This window comes from Bos taurus, chromosome 11 (assembly GCF_002263795.3).
Source record: "Bos taurus isolate L1 Dominette 01449 registration number 42190680 breed Hereford chromosome 11, ARS-UCD2.0, whole genome shotgun sequence".
NCBI classification, from domain to species: domain Eukaryota; kingdom Metazoa; phylum Chordata; class Mammalia; order Artiodactyla; family Bovidae; genus Bos; species Bos taurus.
The window spans coordinates 69,068,949-69,084,057 of NC_037338.1; the positions used below are offsets into that span (position 1 = coordinate 69,068,949).

Consider the following 15,109-nt stretch of genomic DNA (forward strand, 5'->3'; position numbering starts at 1 on the left):
CTTTGCCCGTGTCATACAGTGAGAGGATCTCTTAATCGGCAAGTCACCTTTGCTTTCTGCTCATTCAGTCACAACCTGGAGGGCTATATTATCATCAGGGATACCCTGATGGCAGGAACCATGCCTTTGTTTACCACTGTATACTTTCTGACATACAGGATAAGCAAAATTACTTGTCTTTTCAAAAAAAATAGCTCTTGGTTTCATTGATGCCTTCTATCATCTTTTTGATCTGTTTTATTTATTTCCTCTCTAATCATTTCCTTCCCTCCGCTGACTTTGGGTTTTGTTTGTGCTTTTCCTAATTCTTTTAGGTGGTAAGTTAGGTTGTTTCAGATGTTTTTGTTTCTTGAGGAAGCCTGTATCACTATGAACTTTCCTCTTAGAAGTGCTTTTGCTACATCCTGTAGATTTTTTGAAGGGTTGTGCTTTCATTTTCATTTTGTCTTGAGGTATTTTCTGATTTCCTCTTTGACTTCTTCATTGGTAGTATTCAGTGAGTGATTCCCTGGAAAGAATGCTTTAGAAGAAAGGGTGCTAGTGAGAAATATACAGATTAATGATCCACCTATTGACCCTGATGGTTAACTCTGTGTCTAGCTCTGTACTTGATCCTCACATGTGTGATTTCTAATGCTATCATTTGGGCATGTTATATAACCTCTCTGGGTCCCAGTTTCCTCATCATTAAAATGTAAGATGTATAGAACAGTCTTTTGGACTCTGTGGGAGAGGGTGAGGGTGGGATGATTTGGGAGAATGGCATTGAAACATGTATAATATATGTGAAACGAATCACCAGTCCAGGTTCGATGCATGATATAGGATGCTCAGGGCTGGTGCACTGGGATGACCCAGAGGGATGGTATGGGGAGGGATTTGGGAGAGGGGTTCAGGATGGGGAACATGTGTACACCCGTGGTGGATTCATGTTGATGTATGGCAAAACCAATACAATATTGTAAAGTAATTTGACTCCAATTAAAATAAATTTATTTTAAAAAAATAAAATGTAACAGTAGTGTATGCTTCACACAAGCATACACTTTTATTGAAAAGATTAAATGAGATAATATATGTAAAGTACTTAGATAATATATATAAAGTACCTGGCACATGATAAGCGCTCAAAATATTCTAGTTATTACTATTGATATTATTCTATCCTGGGTTCTCTACAAAACAAAGCTTGAGGCAAAGCTTGAATGCTAATGCCTCACTGGGAGGTGCAATCCCAGGGGAGCAAAAGTGAGGGAAATAACAAATGAGGAGAGGAGGATGGGAAGCAATACAAGGTGATGTATCACCCACGTCCCTTCACAAAAAGAAATAGCTACTTGGCTAAAGCAGGACACCTACAACTAGTTTTGCAAAAATGCTGGGTCTTGGAATAATCCACAGGAGAGATGTTAGAGAGGAAATTTACATGTAGGCTCCCTTCTGTCTTCCATCTCTCATTGCTTAAAGTTTGCCCCATGGGGAATTAATGCTTCTGAACCTCTGGCTTGTGCATCTGGCCCCTTGGCAGTCACTGGGAAATCCAGATCCTACTCCTTGAGGTTTGGCACCTCACCTCAGTCCGGAAGAGGTGAGAAGAGCCTCTTCTTTGCCCAGAGTCAAAGAAAACCCTCAAAAGAGAGATAAGGGTCCCAGAGACAGTTGAGACCAAGAGGACCTGAGACTGCACATAAGGTTCCTGCCCACTGGGAAGCGAGCCGTCTGGAGTGACCTGGGGAGGATGGGCTGGAGATAGTAACTCTTAAAATCAGATAATCATTTGATACATGATGGGCCCCAACTTCCTAAATCCCCCGAATGTGCTTTAGAAGGAGTTTAAATTAGTAAGTGGGAAGTGTATCCTCTCTTTATGGATGGAGGAAGAACCGTGCCCAGAAATCCGTGATCATACTGAATGTTACACAGTGTTTCTGGGACACATGTAATTATAGAACCCAGGAAGAAGGCTCTGCCATGTCCTCAGAATACATCGACAAGCTACTTGGGAACTTTCTAGGCCTCTTCTGTATTGAGTAACACGTCAAAGCATTTGGGAGATGGGAAGGAGAAGCGTTTCATGCGAAGATGTTTGGATTTTCTGTGTTTGCACGTGATGAACTTAACTGAAAGGAATGCTGTATTCCAGTTTCACTGCCTGCCCAACAGTATCAAGGAGTGTGCATAGAACATTCTCAGTTCCAGAAACACAGAACGTTACCGCTGAAAAGCACTTCAGAGAGTAAGTCCAACTTGCTCAGTGTTCCAAACGGTGAAATGGAGGCCAGAGAAGAGGCACGGCTCATGGACTTAATGGAGTGGCTCAGACTCCTTGCTGCCTGGCAAGGGCTCTCCTTGTTAACCCACAGGGTGCCCTGGGAGGGACCCATCAGCCATGAGTCCCTGAAGAGGCTGGGTCCACATGGCGAGGCCACCTGCTAGAGAGCACAGTGGGGTTGCCCCATCCATGAGCCACACCAGTGGTTTCTGCTTTCTGCCACTCTTGTGCCAGGCTGTTCATCTCCTTGGCAGTCAGCCCAGCGTTGAACCCAGAGTCACTGGCAGACGATGGATAGTTCTATTCTGAGTACTCACTTCTCTGGCACCTGGTCCCCATCTGGGGTGCTGCAATGCTCTGTAAATCTGAAGCCATGTGAAGGCTTCTCTCATCATTCCCTCTCCCGAGGCCCTTGGATTAGAGATTATCTCCGCTCCAACAGAACAGAAAATAAAGATACCCCTCAGCAGGGCCCATGACAAGCTTTGCTTCCAGGCCAAAGCACCAGCCTTGAAGCTGGGAGCCAGACAGCCATCTACTCCCCATGCTGCCCAGACACCTCTTGTCTGATCTTAAGCCTCAGTTTCCCCTTCTGCAGAGAGCCCTGGATAGTCTTCCTCTGAGGCTTGCCTTTCCAGGGACCAGAAGCCTCCATTCACAGCTTCCAGGCCATTAAGGCAAGGAACGCTGCTGAGACGATTCTGAAGCCGGGGAGCCACCCAGGTAAAGCCCTGGTCTAGGTGTTAAGTTCCATTTTAAAGCTCGAAATTTATGTTCATTCTCACCTTCTCACAGTCTCATATCCATTCTCCTTGAGAAATAGTCATGTGCCCTCCCCACTCACAGTGAATTTACCTCTGCCCCAAGTCCCCTCTCCCTCCTTCCCTCCCCGCCATCTTTGTTCTTTCTCTCCAACCCTTCTCCCCACCCTCTCTCTCCCTGCGAAGCCCTGAGGTGTGCGAGGTCGCGCACAGCTGAGAGTGGTTTGCACGGGGCTCTTTTCCACCGGAGAGCAGTTAAGTGCCTTATTTTCCCCACTCGGGTGGCTAAATTATTCTCGATGTGTTAAACAGTGTAATTAAACACATACACACGCGAGTGCGCCGGGCCCCTCCCCCCACTCTTCCTTGCTCCCTGTCAGCAGAGAGCACAGTCAGCCCGAGCCTTCAAGCTCTGTTAGTTTTAATTTGAGTTGTGGAATTAGTAATGGGTTTTGCCGGAACACTGTTGTGGGAAATAGATCGCTCCTCATGCGGGGTGTGGGCACCATTTCAAATGAGTATTTGTTAAGAGAAAAACCGTCCCTTGTCGTGTTCTGCTACATTACATCAGATATATTTCCACTGTTCTGGAAAAAAACACGAGCTAGGAAAGAGCTGTGTGCAGCCCTCCTGGCAGGGAACAGCTGAACGCTGCTTCCGGTTTCTTAGTGGACTGAGAACAAAATGCAAACAGCATCCCTCTTGGTGGCTGGGATGTGCTAAGCTCAGGCCGGAGGCCAGGTCACCAGGGCCAGCCCTGCACCTGTCACTATGAGGTCTGTCCTGTCCTATCACTGACAGGAGGGAACTGGGTGGTTTAGTGGCAAAAATACAATGTTGAAGACAAGCAGGTGAGTGCAGAGAACCTCTGCAGGTCAAAGTGAAAGGATCTGCCCAATTCAGGGCTACTTCTGCACCCCTGTTTTATAATCATCCAACCTCATCTTGACTGTCTCCACTTACGGGTGCTCAGGCCCTCCTGGTTCTGTGGTCATCGCTGCCATTACCCTCTTACCCTTGACTCTGTCTAATAAGACAGGTGCTAGCCATGTGTGTGGGTATTTAAATATAAATTCAGTTCAGTTCAGTCGCTCAGTCATGTCCGACTCTTTGTGACCCCATGGACTATGGCACACCAGGCTTCCCTGTCCATCACCAGCTCCCCGAGCTTGATCAAACTCATGTTCATCGAGTTAGTGATGCCATCCAACCATCTCATCCTCTGTCGTCCCCTTCTCCTCCTGCCTTCAATCTTTCCCAGCATCAGGGTCTTCTGCAATGAGTCAGTTCTTAGCATCAGGTGGCCAAAGTATTAGAGCTTCAGCTCCAGCATCAGTCCTTCCAATGAATATTCAGGACTGATTTCCTTTAATTAATTAAATTAATTTAAACTTAAAATTCAGTTCATTCGTTGCATTTGCCATATTTTAAATGTTCAAAAGCCACATGTATCTAGTGGCTACTCTGTTGGACTCAACTCTGGGGACCTGGGAAGGCCTACTGTTAGAAGTCCAGGAGTAACTGGCCAATGCCTGAGGTGCCCCTTCCTGTCACAGGGTAGGGCGGTGGGTACCTGAGGAGATCCTGGTGGTGATGGTCACAAGATCTACCTACCTAGTTGTCGTTATGTTCCATGCCAAGCCCTTTACAAGAAACTTCTCATTTAATACCCACCTACTGTTAAAAGGCTGGTTTTATTGCCACCACCTCCAGTCCATTTTATATGTAAGAAAAGGAGGCTCAGAGATATTAAGGACACTGCTTAGTCATTAAGCAATATCTGGATTCAAACCAAAGTTTCAACCTGATTCCACATGCTCTTGACCACTATTCCACGATGTCTTTTTTTTTTTTTCCTTAAGAGATAGGGCAAAGCCCAGTTTTCTAAAAGGGAGTATTGGGAGTTAGAGAAGCAACAAAGGTTCCACCTGTGGGACCAGAGATTGTTAAATCTGTGCTCTCTAAGACCAGGATTATTCTAGAGGGCTGGGGATTAGGACTACAGGGCTGGATCTGACAGTCACTGTAAATTGTTCAGTCTTTCTCCCAATAGATATTCTTAGATTTCTAACTTCCCAGGAATTAATCTCTAGATTCCTTGTGTACTTAGCTGATGGCAAGTTTGTGCCAATTAGAAAAAGTCATCACCTTTTCTGGGTGGATATTACTGCATACTAGGAAACCATCCTTGCAAGCAGACTGCTTCCTCCCTGGCGAGGTACCCTCTGCTACTCTCTTTGGATACCATTGAAGATGTTGATGTTTCTCTTAAAGTGTGGCCCCCAGAACTGAACACAGAGGGTTAGATGGCCATGAGAAGATTTGATTAGGGGGCTGGAGGTGTCCTTTCCAAAGCAACCCCTTACTACTGTGACAGCAGTTCAGATTGTATCCAATCTTTTACCACATTTAAAACAGGAAGTCAAGTAAGGCACACAAAATAATTCTGAAATGAAATTTAACCGAGGCAGAGCCCGCTCACTATTTACTTGCAATTAACTTTAAAATGTGAAGACAGCTTTGTAGTTTCATTGGTTATATTCCATCTTCTCGATTTTGAGGTCCTTTAGAATTTTGTTTCTGCCATCTGCCTGGTTAATTGTAATGTTTTCTTTCTATCATTAGAAATGATGAAAGTGTTGAAAAGTATTTTCCTTTTCACTTCAACATCTTCATCCAGGACCAAGATAAAAATGTTAGTGCAAGGGACAGAGTTTTGTGACTATTACAGTATGATGATTCCAAGATAATCTGAAATCATTCATCTGTGATTTCTGGTTCAAACTGTGAATTATATTTATTATATTTTATTTTACTGTGCTATACTGCACTGTACTTCTATATAATACTACAGGATACATACAACCTACTCAGTCTAGCTTGATTTACCATCTTGTATATAAGGAATAAAGGATTATTTTTATTGGACAATTTTTTAAAATCAATATATTTTATCTATCTATATGTATATAAATCAATCATAAACATATGACCATATATATGGTATTCTCCTATTATTCTAAAATTGGAAGTCTATTGTTAGAATAAAAGAAAAAAGAAAAAGAGCAAGAAAGTTAAATGATTAATTTTGGTAAGGCTCTATTTGCCTCTAGAAAAACATGCACCATTTCCTAAGTACTCAAAGTGTTTCTTTACAAATTCATTTCATCATTTTGCTATGAATATCATAGTGCTTCTTTACAAGTTCATTTCAGAGTTTTGCTGTGAATATCATACTTCTTGAAAACATTATTATAGGGCCATAAAAATTTTTAATCAATACTTTGGGGAATGAATGTGTAAATTACTAATGAACTTCCTGTTTTTAAAAAGAGAAACTCTCACAAAGTTTCTTAAATTAAGTTCCCATAAGAATTAACATATGGCTCAATTAAAAAAAAACTAAATTTCTAAGCAAAGATTCATAACATGTTTATATTTGTATACAATGAATATCTTTGTTCATCCAAAGACATTATAAAGGAGGTAAAAAAAAAAAAATAAACCACCAACTGGGAGAAGACGTTTGCAACACATATGACCGACAAAATAGAAATATCCAGAGTAAATAAAGAATCCTCCAAGTCCATAAGAAAAATATAACTTACAGACAAATAGGCATAGATGTGAATATTCATCTCATACAAGAGGGAGTACAAGAATAAACATATTGAAAGATGCTTGGTCTACCAGTAATTTCAGGGAGACATAAATTAAGACTGCAAGGGGTTGCCATTTTGCTCCCACCAGATGGATACAAATAAGAATCCTGCCAATATGCAGCATTAATGAGGAGATAGAGGAACAGGAACTCTTTTACATCACTGGTGAGATTATAAATTGTTAACAACCTTAGAAAATACTGAGACATATGTAGTAAAGTTGAATATATGCAAAAGTGAAACCCAGAAATCCCACTCAGTAGACATATCATTTCACATGTGCACCAATAGTATGTTAAAGTTCCAGCCATTCCATTTTGCCTCACCAATACTTAGTATAGTCAATATTTTTAATTTTAGTCTTTCTACCGCATGTTTGGTGGTATCTCATTGTGCTGTTAATGTCCATTTAACTGACAAGATGTGGAACGTTTTTCATATTGGTCCTTGCCTGTTTTTGTATACTTCTTGGTAAAATGTCTGATCAAATCTTTTGATCATTTTGAATGGATTATCTTCCTTTTATTATTTATGAGTTCTTTATATATTCAGAGTGCCTGATGAACTATGGACAAAGATTCGTGACATTGTACAAGAGACAGGGATCAAAACCATCCTCAAGAAAAAGAAATGCAAAAAAGCAAAATGGCTCTCTGAGGAGGCCTTACAAATAGATGTGACAATAAGAGAAGCAAAAAGCAAAGGAGAAAAGGAAAGATATACCCATTTGAATGCACAGTTCCAAAGAATAGCAAGGAGAGATAAGAAAGCCTTCCTCAGTGATCAATGCAAAGAAATAGAGGAAAACAATAGACTAGGAAAGACTAGAGATCTCTTCAAGAAAATTAGAGATACCAAGGGAACATTTCATGCAAAGATGGGCTCAATAAAGGACAGAAATGGTATGGACCTAATAGAAGCAGAAGATATTAAGATGTGGCAAGAATACACAGAAGAACTGTACAAAAAAGATCTTCACGACCAAGATAATCACGATGGTGTGATCACTCACCTAGAGCCAGACATCCTGGAATGTGAAGTCAAGTGGGCCTTAGGAAGTATCACTACGAACAAAGCTAGTGGAGGTGATAGAATTCCAGTTGAGCTATTTCAAATCCTAAAAGATGATGCTGTGAAAGGGCTGCACTCAATATGTCAGCAAATTTGGAAAACTCAGCAGTGGCCACAGGACTGGAAAAGGTCAGTTTTCATTCCAATCCCAAAGAAAGGCAATGCCAAAGAATGTTCAAACTACCACACAATTGCACTCATCTCACACGCTAGTAAAGTAATGCTCAAAATTCTCCAAGCCAGGCTTCAGCAATATGTGAACCATGAACTTCCAGATGTTTAAGCTGTTTTAAAAAAGACAGAGGAACCAGAGATCAAATTGCCAACATCCGCTGGATCATGGAAAAAGCAAGAGAGTTCCAGAAAAACATCTATTTCTGCTTTATTGACTATGCCAAAGCCTTTGACCGTGTGGATCACAATAGACTGTGGAAAATTCTTCAAGAGATGGGAATACCAGACCACCTGACCTGCTTCTTGAGAAACCTATATGCAGGTCAGGAAGCAACAGTTAGAACTGGACATGGAACAACAGACTGGTTCCAAGTAGGAAAAGGAGTACGTCAAGGCTGTATACTGTCACCCTGCTTATTTAACTTCTATGCAGAGTACATCATGAGAAACGCTGGGCTGGAGGAAGCACAAGCTGGAATCAAGATTGCCGGGAGAAATATTAATAACCTCAGATATGCAGATGACACTACCCTTATGGCAGAAAGTGAAGAGGAACTAAAGAGACTCTTGATGAAAGTGAAAGAGGAGAGTGAAAAAGTTGGCTTAAAGCTCAACATTCAGAAAACTAAGATCATGGCATCTGGTCCCGTCACTTCATGGCAAATAGATGGAAAAACAGTGGAAACAGTGTCAGACTATTTTGGGGGGCTCCAAAATCACTGCAGATGGTGATTGCAGCCATGAAATTAAAAGACACTTACTCCTTGGAAGGAAAGCTATGACCAACCTAGATAGCATATTAAAAAGCAGAGACATTACTTTGTCAACAAAGGTCCATCTAGTCAAGGCTATGGCTTTTCTAGTCATGTATGGATGTAAGAGTTGGACTATAAAGAAAGCTGAGCACCAAAGAATTGATGCTTTTAAACTGTGGTGTTGGAGAAGACCCTTGAGAGTCACTTGGACTGCAAGGAGATCTAACCAGTCCATCCTAAAGGAAACCAGTCCTGGATGTTCATTGGAAAGACTGAGGTTGAAGCTGAAACTCCAATATTTTGGCCACCTGATGTGAAGAGCTGACTCATTTGAAAAGACCCTGATGTTGGGAAAGATTGAAGGCAGGAGGACAAGGGGACGACAGAGGATGATATGGTTAGATGGCATCACTGACTCAATGGACATGAGTTTGGGTAAACTCTGGGAGTTGGTGATGGACAGGGAGGCCTGGCTTGCTGTGGTTCATGGAGTTGCAAAGAGTCAGACACAACTGAGCGACTGAACTGAACTGAACTGATACGAGTCCTTTGCCTAACATATGTGCTTCATATGAATATTTTTCTCCTGGTCATGGTTTGCATTTTTGTTAATGGTGTCTTTTACACTTCTGATTAAGTTTTATTTATCCATTTTTTTCTTGTAAGGCTCATATTTTTGTGTATAAAAGACCCCAAGATTGCAAATATTTTCTATATTTTCTTCCAAAATACCTTTGTGATCCTTTTGATTGGATTTTGTGTGTATTGTATGAAGGAAGGGTTTGTGTTTACTTTTTTTTCCCAAGTGAATATCTTGTTGCTCTAGCATCCATTTTTGAAATACATTTCTGTCCCCGTTGAATTGCTTTGGAATCTGGACAAAAATTAATTGACCACATATGTTTTGGTCTATTTCTGGATTCTCTACTCTGCCACATTGATCTATTCATCTGTCTTTTTGCCAATACTGTATCTTTATAACAAGTTCTGAAGTTAAGTTGGCTAAATCCTCCAGTGTTTTCCTTTTTAAAAATTCTTTGGTTATTCTAGGCCTTTTGTGTTTAGATACAAATTTTAGAATAGGCTTATTAATCTCTAAAAAAAGAGCATGCTAGAATTTCAGTTGGGATTTTATTGAATCTTTTGGAAGAACTGTAATACTTAGCCATCTAATCAATGAACCTGATCTATCTTTCTGTTTATTTAGGTCTTATTTAATTTCTTGTCATAATATTTTATAATTTTGATATGGAGAACTTGGATGTCTTAAGTTAAATTTTTTCCCAAGCATATATAATAAAATATTACTATTTTCCTATTGTTTGCAGCTTGTATCTGTGATCTCAAATTCAATTATTAATTCTAATAGCTATTTTGTAGATTTTGTTTCTGAAATCCAAATATCAAATAGGGGTCATTTTTTTCTTCTTTCTGATCTTTTTTTTCTTTCCAATCTTTTTGCTTTTTATTTTCTTACTGAATTGGCAAGGACCTCTGGTACAATGTTAACTAAAAGTGGTGACACAAACAAAAGCCCAGGTCCAGATGGCTTCACAGCTGAATTCTACCAAAAATTTAGAGAAGAGCTAACACCTATCCTACTCAAACTCTTCCAGAAAATTGCAGAGGAAGGTAAACTTCCAAACTTATTCTATGAGGCCACCATCACCCTAATACCAAAACCTGACAAAGATGCCACAGAAAAAGAAAACTACAGGCCAATATCACTGATGAACATAGATAAAAAAAATCCTTAACAAAATTCTAGCAATCAGAATCCAACAACACATTAAAAAGGTCATATACCATGACCAATGGGCTTTATACCAGGGATGCAAGGATTCTTCAATATCTGCAAATCAATCAATGTAATTCACCACATTAACAAATTGAAAAATAAAAGCCATATGATTATCTCAATAGATGCATAGAAAGCCTTTGACAAAAGTCAACATCCATTTATGATAAAAACTCTCCAGAAAGCAGGAATAGAAGGAACATACCTCACCATAATAAAAGCTATATATGACAAACCCTGAAGGAAAGTTATGACCAACCTAGATAGCATATTCAAAAGCAGAGACATTACTTTGCCAACAAAGGTCTGTCTAGTCAAGGCTATGGTTTTTCCTGTGGTCATGTATGGATGTGAGAATTGGACTGTGAAGAAGGCTGAGCGCCGAAGATTTGATGCTTTTGAAGTGTGGTGTTGGAGAAGACTCTTGAGAGTCCCTTGGACTGCAAGGAGATCCAACCAGTCCATTCTGAAGGAGATCATCCCTGGGATTTCTTTGGAAGGAATGATGCTAAAGCTGAAACTCCAGTACTTTGGCCACCTCATGCAAAGAGTTGACTCATTGGAAAAGACTCTGATGCTGGGAGGGATTGGGGGCAGGAGGAGAAGGGGACGACAGAGGATGAGATGGCTGGATGGCATCACTGACTCGATGGACGTGAGTCTCAGTGAACTCCGGGAGTTGGTGATGGACAGGGAGGCCTGAGGTGCTGCGATTCATTGGGGTCGCAAAGAGTCAGACACGACTGAGCGACTGATCTGATCTGATCTGATGACAAACCCACAGCAAACATTATCCTCAGTGGTGAAAAATTGAAAGCATTTCCCTAAAGTCAGGAACAAGACAAGGGTGCCCACTTTCACCACTACTATTCAACATAGTTTTGGAAGTTTTGGCCACAGCAATCAGAGCAGAAAAAGAAATAAAAGGAATCCAAATTGGAAAAGAAGAAGTAAAACTCTCCGTTTGCAGATGACATGATCCTCTACATAGAAAACCCTAAAGACTCCACCAGAAAATTACTAGAACTAATCAATGAATATAGTAAAGTTGCAGGATATAAAATCAACACACAGAAATGTCTTGCATTCCTATACACTAATAATGAGAAAATAGAAAGAGAAATTAAGGAAACAATTCCATTCACCACTGCAACCAAAAGAATAAAATACTTAGGAATATATCTACCTAAAGAAACTAAAGACCTACATATGCTGCTGCTGCTAAGTCGCTTCAGTCGTGTTCTACTCTGTGCGACCCCATAGACGGAAGCCCACTAGGCTCCCCCGTCCCTGGGATTCTCTAGGCAAGAACACTGGAGTGGGTTGCCATTTCCTTCTCCAATGCATGAAAGTGAAAAGTGAAAGTGAAGTCGCTCAGTCGTGTCCGACTCTTAGCGACCCCATGGACTGCAGCCTACCAGGCTCCACCGTCCATGGGATTTTCCAGGCAAGAGTATAGAAAACTATGAAACACTGGTGAAAGAAATCAAAGAGGACACTAATAGATGGAGAAATATACCATGTTCATGGATCGGAAGAATCAATATAGTGAAAATGAGCATAGTACCCAAAGCAATCTATAGATTCAGTGCAATCCCTATCAAGCTACCCATGGTGTTTTTCACAGAGCTAGAACAAATAATTTCACAATTTGTATGGAAATACAAAAAACCTCGAATAGCCAAAGTAATCTTGAGAAAAAAGAATGGAACTGGAGGAATCAACCTGCCTGACTTAAGGCTCTACTACAAAGCCACAGTCATCAAAACAGTATGGTACTGGCACAGAGACAGAAATATAGATCAGTGGAACAAAATAGAAAGCCCAGAGATAAATCCACACACCTATGGACACCTTATCTTTGACAAAGTAGGCAAGAATATACAATGGAGTAAAGACAATCTCTTTAACAAGTGGTGCTGGGAAAACTGGTCAACCACTTGTAAAAGAATGAAACTACAACACTTTCTAACACCATACACAAAAATAAACTCAAAATGGATTAAAGATCTAAATGTAAGACCAGAAACTATAAAACTCCTAGAGGAGAACATAGGTAAAACTCTCTGACATAAGTCACAGCAGGATCCTCTATGACCCACCTCCCAGAATACTGGAAATAGAAGCAAAAATAAACAAATGGGACCTAATTAAAATTAAAAGCTTCTGCACAACAAAGGAAACTATAAACAAGGTGAAAAGACAGCCTTCAGAATGGGAGAAAATAATAACAAATGAAGCAACTGACAAACAACTCATCTCAAAAATATGCAAGCAACTCCTGCAGCTCAATTCCAGAAAAATAAACGACCCAATCAAAAAATGGGCCAAAGAACTAAATAGACATTTCTCCAAAGAAGACATACAGATGGCTAACAAACACGTGAAAAGATGCTCAACATCACTCATTATCAGAGAAATGCAAATCAAAACCACAATAAGGTACCATTTCGTGCCAGTCAGAATGGCTGCTATCCAAAAAAGTCTACAAGCAATAAATGCTGGAGAGGGTGTGGAGAAAAGGGAACCCTCTTACACTGTTGGTGGGAATGCAAACTAGTACATCCAGTATGGAGAATAGTGTGGAGATTCCTTAAAAAACTGGAAATAGAACAGCCTTATGACCCAGCAATCCCACTGCTGGGCATACACACTGAGGAATCCAGAATTGAAAGAGACACGTGTACCCCAGTGTTCATCACAGCACTGTTTATAATAGCCAGGACATGGAAGCAACCTAGATGTCCATCAGCAGATGAGTGCATAAGAAAGCTGTGGTACATATACACAATGGAGTATTACTCAGCCATTAAAAAGAATACATTTGAATCAGTTCTAATGAGGTGGATGAAACTGGAGCCTATTATACAGAGTGAAGTAAGCCAGAAAGAAAAACACTAATACAGTATACTAATGCATATATATGGAATTTAGAAAGGTAACGATAACCTGTATGCGAGACAGCAAAAGAGACTCATATGTATAGAACAGTCTTTTGGACTCTGTGGGAGAGGGAGAGGGAGAGGGTGGGATGATTTGGGAGAATGGCATTGAAACACGTATAATATCATATAAGAAACTAATTGCCAGTCCAGGTTCGATGCAGGATACAGGATGCTTGGGGCTGGTGCACTGGGATGACCCAGAGGGATGGTACGGGGAGGGAGGTGGGAGGGGGATTCAGGATGGGGAACGTGTGTACACCCGTGGCGGATTCATGTTGATGTATGGCAAACCAATACAATATTGTAAAGTAACTAGCCTCCAATTAAAATAAATAAATTTAAATTAAAAAAAAAAGTGGTGACAGTGGGCATCTTTGCCTTGATTGTGATCAAAAGGGAAAAATACACTCTTCCATCATTAAGTATGATTTTAGCTGTAGGTTTTTCATAGATGTCCTTCATCAGTTTGAGGATGTTACCTACTTTTTCTAGGTAACTTTCCTTTGAAAGTTTCTATCATAGGTATATGTTGAATTTTGTGAAATAATTCTAATTCAATTATTGGTTTTCTTTTTAGCCTTTTAATATGGTTAATTACACTGATTTTTTAAAGTGTTAATCCAACCTTACATTCCTAAAATAAATTCAACTTAGTCTTAATGTATTACCCCTTTTTTCTTTTTTACATTGTTGGATTTGGTTTGCTAAAATTTTTAAAGGATCTTTGCCATCTCTGGTCATGAGGGATGCTGATTCATAATTTGATGAGGGGCAGGGTGGGGGTGGATTCCTTTATAAGGCTTGGTTGTCAGTGTTATGCTGTCCTGATAAAATACATTCAGCACTGTTTCCCTTCTCCTTTCATTTCTGAAGAAGTCTATAATCTTAGTGCTATTTTCCATTGACGGTGTAATAGAATTCACTAGTGAAACCACCTAATTCTGGGAGTTTCTTTGGGGGAAAGCTTTTGATAACATATTCAGTTTCTTGATTAGATATAGGGTTATTTAGGTTCTTCTCCAGTCAACTTTGGTAAATTTATATTTTTATTTTATATTTTTCAAGAAATTTATCCATGTCATATAACTTATAAATTTGTTGGCCTTAACTTGCTCATAGTATCTCACCGGTTCAGTTCAGTTCAGTTCAGTCACTCAGTCGTGTCTGACTCTTTGCGACCCCATGAATTGCAGCACGCCTAGATAGCATATTGAAAAGCAGAGACATTACTTTGCCAACAAAGGTCCGTCTTGTCAAGGCTATGGTTTTTCCAGTGGTCATGTATGGATGTGAGAGTTGGACTGTGAAGAAAGCTGAGCGCCGAAGAATTGATGCTTTTGAAGTGTGGTGTTGGAGAAGACTCTTGAGAGTCCCTTGGACTGCAAGGAGATCCAACCAGTCCATTCTAAAGGAGATCAGCCCTGGGATTTCTTTGGAAGGAATGATGCTAAAGCTGAAACTCCAGTACTTTGGCCACCTCATGTGAAGAGTTGACTCATTGGAAAAGACTCTGATGCTGGGAGGGATTGGGGGCAAGAGGAGAAGGGAACGACAGAGGATGAGATGGCTGGATGGCATCACTGACTCGATGGACGTGAGTCTCAGTGAACTCCAGGAGTTGGTGATGGACAGGGAGGCCTGGCGTGCTGCGATTCATTGGGGTCGCAAAGG

At 40.5% G+C, this 15,109-nt stretch overlaps 1 protein-coding gene across 6 annotated transcripts in view; it reads left to right on the forward strand.

Annotated features, from left to right (window-relative positions):
- The window catches only part of CAPN13 (calpain 13), a 106,844-nt gene that overhangs the window by 1,144 nt on the left and 90,591 nt on the right, over positions 1–15,109 (forward strand).